Source organism: Lynx canadensis, chromosome C1 (assembly GCF_007474595.2).
Source record: "Lynx canadensis isolate LIC74 chromosome C1, mLynCan4.pri.v2, whole genome shotgun sequence".
Lineage (NCBI taxonomy): Eukaryota > Metazoa > Chordata > Mammalia > Carnivora > Felidae > Lynx > Lynx canadensis.
This window is the reverse complement of record NC_044310.1, coordinates 107,591,649-107,608,974: the sequence shown is the minus strand read 5'-3', so window position 1 is coordinate 107,608,974 and position 17,326 is coordinate 107,591,649.

Here is a 17,326-nt window from a genome sequence, read left to right as displayed (position 1 = left end):
GTAACTCCCATGATGAATGAGCTGGTAAGTGTAGTAAGGAGCCTGCCTTACTGTTGAAAATCATGCACCACCCAGGTTGCCCTTTCTGGAAAAATCCAGACTAGCATGGATGTGGGGTCTCTGGTATCAGCCTTTCTCGAAGGTCAGTATGTGCTGACTGCTGTAGGGATGACATAGCACTGCCCCTTCTTGGTTAGTGACATCACCACCTTTAAATGCTCTATTCCCCTCCATTCTCTGATCTCAGTATGGGTCAGAACATGCCTGTCTGTATACGTTGTGGGTGCTATAGGAGACCACATACTGATACAGAGAAAATGAGCAGTACAGGTTATCAAATCTACATGTCACTTTGGAAATAAAATCTTCACCATGTGTGGCATTTCAAAAGCCTCTGGCTCCTGGGACTGCCCTTGTCCAGGGACCAGACAGAAGGCACCATCCAGGAAGCTGGAGATAAGCTGAAACTATGGAAAAGCTTGATGCAAATTCAAACTGCCAAGTGGACAGGCCCCCAAGTCCTGCCCCCCAAGGGAGAGAGAAACTAAGTGACTGCACACAGCCTCACTGTGGGGCACCTACTGCATGCAAGCACCAGCACATGACATCATGGGAACACTACACTGAATCAGCAAGACAGCTTCTAGGTGGGAAACTGAGACCAAAGGAGGTTAAGTGCCTTGCCATTGTGGGAAGGCTCAGGATGAGTACAAGCTGCCTTTCCCGAGACATGCAGAGTATTCATTGCTGCATCCCCCAGAGTTGGCAGCAGAACAGGAATTACTCACTGTAGTGTTAGCATGAAGCTCAGGTGTGTCAGGGTGTGGGCAGTTGAAGTGGCAGAAGTAGCCCCAAGCAGAACCTCTACCTCACATAGCTGTTCCCATAGACAGCCAGCAGCCAGGACTCTCAAGTTGAAGGGAATGATCTAAACAAGAGCTCTTGGGCTCCTAGAAGCAACACTATGTCCCTCAGCAATAGGCAGTGTCACCTGACTGGGCTGCAGGAATGAGGCCCTCATAGTCATATGCTTAGCTACATGCCTCTGTGTCAGGGAGAAACAAAGGAAACTTACAGTTGTACCTACTGGGTGCCAGGTAATTTTATACACATTGTTTCACCTTTGGGATTCTTTTTGAGGGTGAGGAAATTGAGGCAGATGTGAGATGAAGGTATTTTCTCAAAGGCATCCAGAAAATAGATGGCAGAGCTCTGGTGTGTCTCACTCCACATCAAGTGTTGTTTCTTTCCATCCTTGCTCCATCAGTGTCCAGGACAGTCCTCTTGTCTCTACCGTCCTAGCAGGTATTGGTGCTGGACTCTTCACCACCATCACCATTTCCATCAGCATCTCAGTCAACACATCTTTTTTAAAATTTTTTAGATTATATTTTTGTTTTTTTGAGTATAGTTGACACACAGTGTTACATTAGTTTCAGGTGTGCAACCTAGTGATTCAACAAGTCTATATGTCATGCTATGCTCCCCACAAATGTCACCACACAGCGCTGTTACAACACCCTTGACTATATTCTCTGTGGAAGCCTGTACCTCCCCTCACCTGTTTTGCACATTCCTCCACCCCCATCCCCTCTGGCAACCATCAGTTTGTTCTCTGTATTTATAGGTCTGGTTCTTTCTGTTTATTTGTTTATTCATTTTCAATCTACATATATTCATCATCACCATTATTATCACCATGTCAGCATCACTGTCACCATCACATCGGTCTTATCCTTATTTCATCCCTGTTATCACTGTCCTCATCATCACATGATCATCACCATCGTCACTGTCACCATAATCTTCCTCCTCAACAGTCTTACCATAACAGGATCACTAGCATAGCATCAACATGTTGCTCCTATTTTAAATAAAACTCTTCTCATTGCTCTTAAGATAACGACTAAGGTCTTTGTCTTAATATATGAGACCAAGTGCAGCCCATCCCTTGCCCCTCCCTCCATCTTCAGTCTGTTCTCCAGCTCACTTCCCTCCTTTCCATTCCTTAAAGAACATGTGACTCTTGCTGCCTGGAAACATTGTTACCCCCCTTCCTTATCAGCCAGTTATCAGTTTGAAGGACTTTTTTGGCAAATGTCTCCTGCCTGCTGGAATGGATCACAGCTATCTTCTTTATACTCATATATTTCCACCCCTGCTTTTTTTTTTCTATTTACAATTTGTTTTAGTGTTTCCTTGTGTGAGTCACATCTAACTTTGTTATCAGAATCAGGTCCATAGAGGCTGTCCTGCTCACTAGCAGACCCTCAGTGCCTGTCACACAGAGAGGTCATGTAAATGCTAGGCTGAGGCTTAAAGTGGATTGACCTGAAGGCCAGTTGCTGAGACAAGGAAAAGAGATGGGGTAGAAGTTCCAAATGAGGGACTCAGCTTGAGCAGAGCCAGGAAGATGAAGGACCCAACACTGCCAGGGCACTGCCTGTGGGCCACATGGGCTGTGGCAAGAAGGAGGAGGGGGGAAGCAATGAACACTGCAGAGCAACAAGACAAAACTTACCTACTATGAGGACAGAGCTGACATCCAGATGGACAATGGGCTGGAGGAGGCCTGGAGGCAGAGTGAGATTTCTTTGTGATGGACCAGATGTGTAGAAGAGGAATACTTTTGCAAAGACAGGTCCTAAGTTGACCGTTCCATTGGTAGATATACCACTTTTTAAGAACTGTCCCTGAAATCCTAGAGGCCTTCACCATACTGACATCTTTAGAATTAGCAAATTTTCAGAGTACCTGCTGGCTTAGTCAGTAGAGCATGCAAGTCTTGATCTCAGGATCTTGAGTTCAAGCCCCACATTGAGTGTATAGCATACTTAAAAGAAAAATTATATATACATATAAAATATGTATAAATATATACAAATATATACATATACATGTGTATATATATATATATATATAGCAGAGTTTCAATCCATAGTCAAGTAATATTGGAATGTCATCTGCATCTCCTGGTTAAACCTAGATTTTAAAAATAAAAAATATATACTGATGAAATATAAATTAAAACTCTGATAGCTCCCACAGGCCCTACTATTCTCTCCATCTCCTGTGTTCGTTTGTTGGCCTTGTTCTCTACCACACCGAGCTCCCTGAATGCAGGGCCACAGCTTATTTGCATTCATCCCCTTTCAGATGGTGTTTCCGGGTCAGCACTCCTACCTGGTAAATCTTAGGATAATAAATAAATGGATGATAACACCTGGAGCCTGGCTGGGGTAGCTGGGCCAGAAAGACCATAGTGTTTGGTCCTCATTACCTGTATGCAAACCTGAGTGTCTCTTGGTCTTCAGGGCTGGCCCAGGTCTCACCTTCTACACACACTAGGGTGTCCATTAACCTTTCTCCACATTGTAGTCAGAGAAACTTTTTTTTTAAATTTTTTAAATTTTTATTTATTTTTGAGAGAGAGAGAGAGAGGGCATGTGTAAGTGAGTGGGAGAGGGGCAGACAGGGAAGCAAAGGACCCAAAGCAGGCTCTGTGCTGAGAGTGGGGCTCAAACTCAACCAGCTGTGAGATCATGACCTGAAGTTGGGCGCTTAGCCAACTGAGCCACACAGGCAACCCCAGAGGAACTTTTTATTCATGCAGTCACTGAGGCAGTAAGTAAAGATTATTTTATCGTATTTTAGCATGAAAAGCCTCTTTAACTGTGCATATAATTCTTACCATCTCATTTACCCCCTCCTGAAGTCCAAAAAGGCCCCATAAAGACTGGAAAATCATTCTCACTTCTGTCCCAGCTGAAGAAGTATTGGGACTGTGCCTCCCTGTGCAGCAGCTGCCCACGAGCCTCCCAGCCTTGTACACTCTGCCCTGCCCTCACCTGGTGCTCTCCTCCATAGCCAATTCCTTGGTTTCTTCCTGTCTCTTCTGTGGAGGCTGCTCCTTCCCATCTTCTGTAGACTCAGGCCCTCTCCTCACCTCACCCTGCTACTACTTAGGATTCATTTTGTTCATTTATTTAATTCTAAAAGTTAATATATAACACTATGTTCTTTTATTATCATTGTGAGCTATTTTAAATATATTGAAAAATTCAGAGAGGAACTAACAAATGTTCATGGGCCTACTATCCAGAATTAACAAATGTTTGTATTTTGCCATATTTGCTTCCAATAATTTTATATACTGTTTTAATGTTATATATATAGATATATATACATAGATATATAAAATATAAAATATTGTATATTTTATATGCAATATATACATGTGTAGCATATAAGTATAAAAAAAACATTACACACATGGCTTACAGCTGCCTTTGTCACTATCCTCTGGCCTGCTCCCTCTCCTACCTCCCCAGGGGGAAGCCTCCATCCCAAATTTAGTCTATATTCCTCCTACCCATGCGTTTGAACTTTCAATGCAAATACACGGTTCCCAAATCATATATAGTATTGGTGTTCATGTTTGGTGTTGAACTATGATTAATTCCACTATTGCCTTTTTTTACTCAATATTATACCTTGTAAGCCAGTGTTTTTCTTACACAGATTGTTCATTCTATGAAAATGCCCTACACACATGCACCCCAATGTTTACAGCAGTGCTATCGACAATAGCCACAGTATGGAAAGAGCCCAAATGAGCCATCGATGGATGAATGAGTAAAGAAGATGCGGTATACATATACATATATGCAATGGAGTATTACTCAGCAATCAAAATGAATGAAATTTTGCCATTTGCAACTATATGGATGGAACTAGAGGGTATTATGCTAAGTGAAATTAGTCAGCCAGAGAAAGGCAAATATCATATGATTTCACTCATATGCAGAATTTAAGATACAAAACAGATGAACATAAGGGAAGGGAAGCAAAAATAATATAAAAACAAGGAGGGGGACAAAACATAAGAGACTTAAATACAGAAAACAAACAGAATTGCTGGAGGGGTTGTGGGTGGGGGGATGTGCTAAATGGGCAAGGGACATTAAGGAAGACACTTGTTGGGATGAGTACTGGGTGTTATATGCAGGGGATGCATCACTGGATTCTACTCCTGAAATCATTATTAGACTATATGCTAACTAAATTGGATGGAAGGAAAGAAAGAAAGAAAATGAAAGAAAATGAAAATTTGCAAAATGAAAATGAAAGAAAGAAAGAAAGAGAAAATGCCTTACCGCATTTCATTCTCTGTTTATACCACCACTCTATATCCTTTACCTATTGATGGATATTTATGTTATCTCCAATATAAGCAGAGCAGTGATGAGGATGCTGGATTGAGTCTCTTATGTGCATACATGATGTTTCTCTAGTAGCAATAATGATCAACCATAAGAAATCATACATTCATCAGAATTTTCCTTTGGCAGGCAACATGTAGGCAGATACGTACCCCAAGAAATGGAGAATACCACTATGCACACAGTCCTGTCTCAGCCCTGAGCACCCACGGAAGAAAAGACATACAGAGGTCACATGGAGGGGAAATGCACATGAATTCCAGTGGAGCAAACTCTTCTCAGCCCTGCCTTCCATGGCTGGGAGGGGAAGGTCATTATAGGGTCCTTGGATGCAATATTCCAGCTGCAAGCCATTGCTCCACAATGAGGCTGTGTCACAGACACCAGAACACAGCCTCTGCCTCTAGGAAGCTTGTTGTAATACAGCAAGAGGGTGGGAAAAGGACACTGCACACACAGGACAGAACAGGGGAAGACAATGTTTTTAAAACTCCCCACAAAGATGCAGCAAAGGCAGTCCTAAGAGGAAAATACATTGCAAGCCAGACCTATCTTAGGAAATAAGAAAAATCCCAGATACAAAATCTAACAGCACACCTAAAGGAACTAGAAGCAGAACAACAAAGAAATGCCAAGGCCAGCAGAAGAGAATAAAGATCAGAGCAGAAATAAACAATATAGAATCCAAAAAAACCAGAACAGGTCAATGAAACTAAGAGCTGATTTTTTTGAAAAGATAACAAAATTGATAACCCCCTAGACAGACTTCTCAAAAAGAAAAGAGAGAGGACCCATATAGATAAACCCACAAATGAAAATGAAAATTAATCCCTCAGAAATACAAACAATTATCAGAGAATACTATGAAAAATTATATGCCAACAAAATGGACAACATGGAAGAAATGGACAAATTCCTGGACACCTACACAATACCAAAACTCAAATGGGAAGTAACAGAAAATTTGAACAGACTCATAACTAGTGAAGAAACTGAAACTCTCCCAACAAATAAGAGTCCTGGGCCAGCTGGCTTCCCAGGGGAATTCTACCAGACATTTAAAGCAGAGTTAATACCTATCTGTCTAAAGCTGTTCCAAAAAACAGAAACAGAAGGAAAACTTCGGGACTCATTCTATGAAGCCAGCATTACTGTGATTCCCAAGCCAGAGACCCCACCAAAAAGGAGATTTACAGGCCAATTTTCCTGATGAACATGGATGCAAAAATTCTCAAGATACTAGCAAATCAAATTCAACAGCATATAAAAAGAATTATTCACCATGATCAAGTGGGATTCATCCTGGGCTGCAGGACTGGTTCAATATTCACAAATCAATCAATGTGATATGTCACATTAATAAAAGAAAGGATAAGAACCATATGTTCCTGTCAATAGATCCAGAAAAGCATTTGATGAATTACAGCATCCTTTCTTAATAAAAACCCTCAAGAAAGTCGGGATAGAAGGAACATACCTAAACATCATAAAAGCCATATATGAAAAGGCCACAGCTAATATCATCCTCAATGGGGAAAAACCAAGGCTTTCCCCCTGAGATCAGGAACATGACAGGGATGTCCACTCTCACCATTGTTGCTTAACATAGTGTTGGGAGTCCTAGCATCAGCAGACAACAAAATGAAATAAAAAGCATCAAAATTGGCAAAGAAGTCAAACTTTCACTTTTTGCAGATGACATGATTACACAGAAAACCTGAAAGACTCCACCAAAAGGCTGCTAGAACTAATACGTGAATTCAGCAAAGTTGCAGGGTACAAAAATCAGTGTACAAAAATCAGTTGCATTTCTATACACCAATAATGAAGCAACAGAAAGAGAAATAAATAAACTGATCCTTTAGTTTACAATTGCACCAAGAACTATCAAATAACTAGGAATAAACCTAACCAAAGATGTAAAAGATCTATATGCTGAAAACTATAGAAAACCTATGAAGGAAATTGAATAAGACACAAAGAAATGGAAAACATTCCATGCTCCTGAATTGGAAGAATAAATATTGTTACAATGTCAATGCTACCCAAAGCAATCCACACATTCAATGCAATCCCAGTCAAAATTGCACCAGCATTCTTCTCAAAGCCAGAACAAACAATCCTAAAATGTGCATGGAACCACAAAAGACCCTGAATAGCCAAAGTAATGTTGAAAAAGAAAACCAAATCAGGAGCATCACCATTCCGGATTTTAGCCTCTACTACAAAGCTGTAGTCATCAAGACAGTATGGTAATGGCACAAAAACAGACATATAGACCAATGGAGTAGAATAGAGAACCCAGAATTGGACCCACAAATATAGGGCCAACTAATCTTTGACAAAGTAAGAAAGAGTATCCAAGGAAACAAAGACAGTCTCTTTAACAAATGGTGCTGGGAGAACTGGACAGCAACATGCAGAAGAATGAAACTAGACCACTTTCTTACACCATACACAAAAACAAACTCAAAATGGATGAAAGACCTAAATGTGAGACAAGAAACCATCAAAACCCTAGAGGAGAAAGCAGGCAACAACTTCTTTGACCTCAGCCACAGCAATTTCTTTCTTGACACGTCTCCAAAGGCAAGGGAATTAAAAGCAAAAATGAACTATTGGGACCTCATCAAGATAAACACCTTCTGCACTGCAAAGGAAACAATCAACAAAACTAAAAGGCAACCGATGGAATGGGAAAATATATTTGCAAATGACATATAGGATAAAGGGTCAGTACCCAAAATCCATAAAGAACTTACTAATGTCAACACCCAAAAAACAAATAATCCAATGAAGAAATGGGCAGAAGACATGGATAGACACTTTTCCAAAGAAGACATCCAGATGGCTAACAGACACATGAAAAGATGCTCATCATCTTCATCAGGGAAATACAAATCAAAACCACACTGAGATGCCACCTCATACAGGTCAGAGTGGCTAAAATTAACAATTGAGGAAACAACAAATGCTGGCAAAGATGTGGAGAAACGGGAACCCTCTTGCACTGTTGGTGGGAATGCAAACTGGTGCATTCCAGAATGCATTCTGGAAAACAGTGTGGAGGTTCCTCAAAAAAATTAAAAATAGAACTACCATACAAGTCAGCAATAGCACTATTGGCAATTTATCCAAAGGATACAGGAGTGCTGATTCATAGGGGCACATGTACCAGAATGTTTATAGCAGCACTTTCAACAATAGCCAAATTATGGAAAGAACATAAATGTCCATCAACTGACGGATGGATAAGGAAGATGTGGTTTATATATACAATGGAATACTCCTTGGCAATGAGAAAGAATGAAATCATGCCATTTGCAACAACGTGGATGGAACTGGAAGGTAGTATGCTAAGTGAAATGAGTCAGAAAAGACAGATATCATGTTTTCACCATATGTGGAATTTGAGAATAAGTTTCTCAGAAGACCGTGAGGGAAGGGAAGGGGAAAAATAGTTACAGAGGGAGAGAGGCAAACCATAGGAGTCTCTTAAATACAGAGAACAAACTGAGGGTTGATGGAGAGCAAGGGGGAGAGGGGAAAATGGGTGATGGTCTTTGAGGAGGATACTTGTTAGAATCAGCACTGGGTGTTGTATGTAAGCAATGAACCACCAGAATACACCCCCAAAACCAAGAGCACACTATACACACTGTATGTTAGCCAATTTGACAATAAGTTGAATTTTAAAAAAGGAAAATAAAAACAAAATTTTCTCTTTCTGTTTTCAAGAATAAGAAAAGAAAAAGAAAAAATTGAATAGATGGACCAGTGAACAGAATGAAATATGATTGAAATTACATCTGGTTTCCCCTAGAAGTTGAACTTGAAGCACTTTATAGTCTGTGAACTAACCAGGCTGGGAGACTTATAGTGTTCCCCTAGAGCACGCTTATGTGCCTTTGGTCAGGGCTTGGTGTAACGTCCACATTCTCCACTAGATGGCGGTGTTTACTGTAGTGGGGCAGATGGTTGTGGCGCATGTACTGGTGTAAGTACATGTGAGGGAGAGGTGAAAATGGTGTCACCCAGTTACCTAGTCTCTAGTATCAGAACTCTGCGCTCTCGCCAACCAGCAATTGAGCGCTCCTCCTTTGTCTCCAGCTTCCATCCATTCCCCACTTCTATGCTGTCTGTGACCAAGCCATCAGCCTGCCAGGTGTCACACCTCCCTCCTGAGTTTTATCTTAGATGGAGCTGTGTTTCCAAACTCCTCACTTCTGAGGGTCCTGCGGCTTTGACTTGCTCCGACCCTCTGGGGGAGGATCTCGCTGAGCAATGGCTGGGTGCCAGCACCCCCAGGAACGTTCACGTGACTGTGCTACTACAGATGCCCAGAGACTATGGCTGGGTGACAGCCTGCCCCAGAAGTTCACGAGATCATGTAGCAGCAGCATTTCAGGGATTATGGTAAATCACAACACACATCTGGCCCCAGGATTTACCCTTAACATCCTTGTTCCAACACCAGCAAATGTGGCTGTTCTCTGGGGTCCAGTGGGACCTTTGCTTATGGAGAAGCCACAGAACTTCTACCAAATGTCCTCCCAGCAGAGGAACTGCCTCTCCCTGGTGGCCCAAGGACCCCTCTGACCTTGCTGTCTACTGCTGGGGATTCACTCTTCCCACCAGAGCTCTGCCAGGTATGGAGCTGAGGAGTTTCAGACTCTTCATTCCCCTGTTTATAGTATTTATACCATTTATCTTAATGGTATTTAAACCCTCCCCTTTCTCCCTTTCTTATTCAGTCCATTATGTGTGTTTCAACTCTTTCTCTTTCTCTCCAGCTGCTTTGGGGGAGTAGTGCTTTTCCTGTACTCTCCCCCCTGTCTCTGTCCTCTTTCCACAAGCAAAAACAAGTCCCTACCCTCTGTGACTTCTCTCTCCCCCAGTTTACCTCTTCACGCTGCATACTGCCAAGTTCTGTGGTTCAGGTTATGCAGATTGTTGTGTTAATCCTCAGATCAGTTTTCTAGGTGTGCAAGATAGTTTGGTGTTGATCTGGCTGCAATCAGGGATGAGAGAGACAAAGAAACTTCCATGCTACTCTACCATCTTGGCCCCTCCCTAATATTTGCTTCTTTTATACTCTCTGAACTGTTTTGTTTTTCTTTCCCTCTTCCTTACTTTTTCTTGCCCTTTAATATTTTCTTGACCTTAACAAGAAATCTTCAAACTTTATAAGAGAACATTTGTAGTGCTTTAGAGATTTACATGAATGAAGTTCTAAATTTTTCTGTATGAGTCATGTAGTCCTTAATAGATAATTTCATGAGTTATAGCTGCAATCTCAATGACTATATTTTAAAGAAGAACTTTAAAATATTGCTCTAAATTTATTTGGAATAATGGAGGCTCTCTGAAAAAAATAATAAAGAAAATAATGATTGGAAACAATTATTGTGTCCTTTTTAGGGGGAAGTACTACATAGCTGCACAAAATTTGTACCTGAGTAGCTCTGTCAACTTGCTTCCCCTTAGTAGAGATCTAAGGGCCCAACTTCCATTTTGTATTTTATCTGTCCCTGTCAGTAGAAAACCCCAGTACTTCTGCTGACATAAACTCCAGAACCTTGTGGTCCTTGGGTGGATTTCATTAGGTTTCACGCTATTAGATAAAGCCACATCCACACATATTTTTGAGACAATTGTTTCTCTAAATTGGCCTCCTGTTGAGAAGTTATGTATATCCCTCCCACCTCACCACACACAAAAGCTGAAGAATAAAAGTACTACACTTCTCCCTAATATAGTCTGAGACATAGAGGACAAGATTGAGAGTTTTGAACAGAAGCTGGAAAAAGTGACCAGAATGGGCAAGGTGGGGAGGCATGATGACTGGGCCTCAAAGGGGGCATCAGGTGTGGGGAATTGGAGACATTTCAGAAGCTAGGAGTCACTACTGGGCAGGAGCCAGGGCACACCAGGCAGGTGGGTCTAAGGACAAAGGCAGCCTGCCACTGAAAAACCACGGGAAAACTGTTTTCAGGAAATGTGGGAGATAAAGGGAACTTTGGAGAAGATGGGGTATAGGACATTTGTTGCTCATCATCTGAGATGCTTTTGAAGGTGCTCAGGGTGAGGGAAGGACATGTCTGGCATTGGGACATGTGCCTTCCAGGCTTCCCACGTGTCATTTCCACAACTACGCACATGAGAAGTTTGCAGGTGAGGAAACAATCCAAGGAAAACCCAACAATTATGCAGGAAACGCAGGGCCAGGACTCAACTCCAGGTCTGCTGGTGCCCCACTGTGTCCTGTTCCTGGTCAATCAGAGCTCTAACCTTTTCCCCGCCTACCTCAACTCCATGCTGTTTCCAAGGAAGTGCAGAAGATAGGCTTGGGACAGGGGTGCCACCATCATGAAATCGGTGGTTTTGGAGAGTGAAGAGCACCCTGTGAGCAGTGGCAGGGTGCTAGGTGGGCTGTGGGGATGAACTATCCTAATCCCCACCTCACACATAAGGAATCAGCATCCTCAAGAGGCAAACTGGCATGCAAGCAGGGTCTGTGCCAAGACTGGGCCCAGCTAGCAGGCTCTAGAACCATGACGGTAAATGATGAGAAAAATCAAGGCAAGAGAAATATAGCTTAAATTAAATCACACAGCTTGTAGCCCACTGATAGACACCTAAAACATTCAGAGTGACCTTCCTCAAGCAACTCATGGCTGCCTTAGTGTCTTAGTGTTTTGTTTTATTAAAAGCTAAATGTAACCATATCTTAACAGCAGCTAGTCCTTCAAGGTCCTGAAATCCTGGCTTCCAAATTCCTTAGAAAACTTATTTTATCTCCCTCCTTCCACATAAAATAAAAAAGGAGATAAAGAATAGGCATAAAGAGAATAGATTAAATATGTCTGCTTAAACAAACCAAGAACCAGAGTAACCAGACTAGAGGAGGGAATAAATAAGGAAAAAAGGAAGAAAAAAAATATGTATAAGAATTGCCCAAAAATTAAATCAGAAAATGAAAAATCACTGGGTGCCTCGGAACCACTGGCAGCGCTGGTCTGGATGAGGGCCTGTCTAGTCCATCACGTTAATCCCACTCCAGTAGATACAAAGTTACCAGGTGTGGAGGGGCATGGTTTTCTATAGGTGGGTCCCACCTCCACTGTGGGCCCACTGTTGGTTCCCTGAAGCCCCCCCTTGTTGGTGATGGGGAGAAAAATGGTGACACCCCAGTCTCTCCTCCACAGACAGAGTTACCCAAACCACTCTGTTCAGACCATCCTCACAGTGCCACGGGTGTGAACGAGGCAGTTTGTCTTGCTCTGTTGACTCCCATGCCTCTCTGGCACTCAGCTGGGATTTAAACCCTGATGTCTTAAAGAGTCCCTCTCTGTGTGCCCTGTTTCTTAGGAAGTGCTTCTCCACACCTGGACATTTGGCCTCTGGCTGGCAGGCATAGGCAGTCTTTGTCTTTTAATGGTTATATACTTTCTTCCCACTGCACTCCAGGGAGGGGATTGCTTTCTCCCACTGCAGACTGCACCTCTGAACTAGTTACTGATCCCGGGGCTGGCTTCCCTCCTCCCCAGGTGTGCAAACAGGTCAGCTGGCCCCAGTTGGAGAAAGCCTTGAAGTTAGAGATTGGATCTCTGTCTGTCCCGTTCCATGGTTTTTCTCTTGTCCAGATACAGTCTTACACTTCCCCAGCCTCTCTTTCTCTTCCCTTTGTTTCTCCATAGAAGGAGTTACCACCCCTCTATGCCCACGCCACCTGTTTTTTCTCCACCAGTTTGCAACACACACTTATGGCCCTCCAGGTTGTCCCCGTGGACGCCTGGAAATGTCTTTACCCTAAATAATGTTTTAAACCACTTATTTTAACAATCTTTTCTTTAAAATCACACAATTAAAATAAAGGGTGTTCAAAAGTCAAAGTTTTTATATGCTACCATCTAGTGGAGACTAGAACATACTCCACTAATTCCATCTGAAAATGCATTCAGATCTTTTGTTCATAAGACAGAAGTAAGAGGAGTTTTGCTTACTGCAATCATTTGAAGTCCTTCTCAAAGTATAATCCAATGACCTGGGGTATCAGAATTAAGTGTTTAATCACAGTTTCCAAGAGCCCATGAGAGGGTGGCCCAGGAATATGCATGGTTTAACCCCACTGGAATTTGAAAACTAATGTTCTATCTCCTTGAGAGGCATGGTATAAATGTAGGCATTATCATAAATCTAGTGTCTAGTTAGGATGCAAATCTCTAAATCTTGATGGGATGTATATATTGAAATTCTCTTTTCTTTATTCCAGGGTTTAAAACAAGTAGAAAGTAAATATTCAATCAGTTTCCTATAAACTTAGGAAAAAGGATCATGCGAGCACCTGAGTGGCTCAGTCAATTGGGTGTCTCACTTCAGCACAGGTCATGATCTCACTGTGTGCTGACAGTTGAGAGCCTGGAGCCTTCCCCAGATTCTGTGTACCGCCCCCCCGCCCCCGCTGCTCCTCCCCCACCCATGCTTTCTATCTTAGTTATTGGAATGAGATAGTATCTCACTTCACATACCATGGAGTAATAGTATGGAAAATAATGAGGCAAATAAATATGCTCCAATGTGAAAGATCTTATAACAGATCAAAGATCAGATGGTTCTATTATCCTCCAGATATGACGTTCATCCTTGACTCCAAGGTGGCTGCTACAGCCCCTGTCATCACATATGGATCCCACCTGGAACCCCAGTCTTCAGTCTGGGAACTGTGCTGCCAATGGAGCCAGTCATCATTTCTGTTTTTATAAAAAAAGATTATTCTTTCATTTTTTTCTACTGTATTTTTTACTTTTTTGTAAATTTTTAAAAATTCTGTTTTACTTTCATCATTTCATTTTATTCTATTTTTTATTTTCAAAAATTTTCCTTCCCTCCCCAACCTTTTTCTTTTCTTTCCCTTTTTTCTCTATTCTATCAAGCTTATTTCAACAACCAGACCAAAAAACACCTAGGATTTAGCTTCCATTATTTGATGTTTTTGTGCTGTTCTTAATTTTTCAATTTTAATTTTTAATTTTATTAATTCTTTGTCTTCCTCCAAAATGGCAAGATGAAGGAATTCATTCCAAAAGAAAGAACAGGAAGGTATGACAGCCAGAGACTTAATCAATACAGATACAAGCAAGATGTCTGAACCAGAATTTAGAATCACAATAATAAGAATACTAGCTGGGGCTGAAAAAATCATAGAATCCCTTCCTGCAGAGATAAAAGAAATAAAATCTAGTCAGGACAAAATTAAAAATGCTTTAACTGAGCTACAATCTTGAGTGGATGCCATGGTGGCAAGAATGGATGAAGCAGAGCAGTGAATCAGCAATATAGAGGACAAGCTTATGGAGAATAATGAAGCAGAAATAAAGAGGGAAACTAAGGCAAAAGATCACGATATAAGAATTAGAGAACTCAGTGACTCATCAAAAATGAATAACATCCAAATCATAGGGGTCCCAGAAGATGAAGAGAGAGAAAAAGGGATAGAAGTTTTATGTGAGCAAATCATAGTGGAAAACTTTCCTAACCTGCAGAAAGACACAAACATCAATATCCAGGGAGCACAGAGAACTCATGTTAGACTCAAGAAAAACCAACCATCAACAAGGCATATCATAGTCAAATTCACAAAATACACAGACAAGGAAAGAATCATGAAAGCAGCAATGGAAGAAAAGTCCTTATATTACAAGGAAAGACAAATCAGGTTCACAGCAGACCTATCCACAGAAGCTAGGCAGGCCAAAAAAGGAGGGGCAGGATATATTCAATGTGCTGAATTGGAAAAATATGCATCCAAGAATTCTTTATCCAGCAAGGCTGTCATTCAAAATAGAAGGAGAGATAAAAAGTTTCCCAGACAAACAAAAACTAAAGGAATTCATGATCACTAAATCAGCCCTGCAAAAAAATTTAAGGGGGACTCTCTGGGGGGAGAAAAGATGGAACAAAACAAAAAAGACCAAAGCAACAAAGACTAGAAAGGACTAGTGAACACCATCAGAAACTCCAACTCTACAGGCAACATAATGGCAATAAATTCATATCTTTCAGTACTCACTCTAAATGTCAATGGACTAAAAGCTCCAATCAAAATACATAGGGTAACAGAATGGATAAGAAAACAAATTCCATCTACATGCTGTTTAAAAGAGATTCATTTTAGACCTAAAGGCACCTTCACATTGAAAGTAAGGGGATGGAGAACTATCTATCATGTTAATGGTCACCAAAGGAAAGCCAGAGTAGCCATACTTACATCAGGAAATCTAGATTTTTTTTTTAATTTTTTTCAACGTTTATTTATTTTTGGGACAGAGAGAGACAGAGCATGAACAGGAGAGGGGCAGAGAGAGAGGGAGACACAGAATCGGAAACAGGCTCCAGGCTCTGAGCCATCAGCCCAGAGCCTGATGCGGGGCTCGAACTCCCGGACCGCGAGATCGTGACCTGGTTGAAGTCGGACGCTTAACCGACTGCGCCACCCAGGCGCCCCAGGAAATCTAGATTTTAAAGTAAAGACTGTAACAAGAGATGAATAAGGGCATTATATCATAATTAAGGGGTCTATCCACCAAGAAGTTCTAAAAATTGTAAACACTTATGCTCCAACTGTGGAGGAATGCAAATATATAAATCAATTAATCACAAATAAAGAAACTCATTGATAATAATACCATAATAGTAGGGGACTTCAACACCCCACTCACAGCAATGGACAGATCATCTAAACAGAAAATCGACAAGGAAATAATGGCTTTGAATGATGCACTGGATGAGATGGACTTAACAGATATATTCTGAACATTTCTCCATAAGGCAGCAGAATACACATTCTTCTCAAGTGCACATGGAACATTCTCCAGAGTAGACCACATACTGGGACACAAATCAGCCCTCAACAAGTACAAAAAGATCGAGATCATACTGTGCATATTTTCAGACCACAATGCTATGGAACTCAAAATCAACCACAAGAAAAAATTTGGAAAGACAACAAATACTTGGAAATTAAAGAACATCTTATTAAAGAATGAATGGGCTAACCAAGAAATTAAAGGGGAAATTAAAAAGTAATGGAAGCCAACACAAATGATAACACCACAACCCAAAACCTCTAGTATGCAGCAAAGGCGGTCATAAGAGGGAAGTATATAGCAATCCAGGCCATCCTAAAGAAGAAAGAAAGGTCTCAGATACACAACCTAACCTTATACCTTAAAGAGCTGGAAAAAGGGGCACCTGGGTGGCTCAGTCAGTTAAGCGGCCGACTTCGGCTCAGGTCATGATCTCGCAGTCTGTGAGTTCGAGCCCCGTGTCGGGCTCTGTGCTGACAGCTCAGAGCCTGGAGCCTGTTTCAGATTCTGTGTCTCCCTCTCTCTGACCCTCCCCCGTTCATGCTCTGTCTCTCTCTGTCTCAAAAATAAATAAACGTTAAAAAAAAAAGTAAAAAAAAAAAAAAGAGCTGGAAAAAGAACATCAAATAAACCCAAAACCAGCAGAACATGGGAAATAATAAAGTTTAGAGCAGAAATTAACGCTATTGAAATAAAAAAAAAAATCAGTAGATCTTATCAATGAAACCAGGAACTGGTTCTTTGAAACAATTCACAAAATTGATAAATCCTGGCCAGTCTGACCAAAAAGAAAAAGGAAAGGACACAAATAAATTAAAACAAGAATGAAAGAAGAGAGACCACAACCAACACTGCAGAAATACAAACAATAGTAAGAGAAAAGAGCAGTTATACACCAACAAATTGGGCAATCTGGAAGAAATGGACAAGTTCCTAGAAACATATAAACTGAAACAAAATGAAACTGAAACAAAAAGAAACTGAAACAATAGAAACCAGTAAAGAAATTGAATTAGTAATCAAAAATCTCCCAAAAAACTAGAGTCCAGGGCCAGATGGCTTTCCAGGGGAATTCTACCAAACATTTAAAGAAGTGTTAACACCTATTCTTTTGAGGCTGTTACCAAAAATAGAAATGGAAGGAAAACTTCCAAACTCATTCTATGAAGCCAGCATTACCTTGATTGCAAAACCAGACAAAGACCCCACTAAAAGGAGAACTACAGACCAATTTCC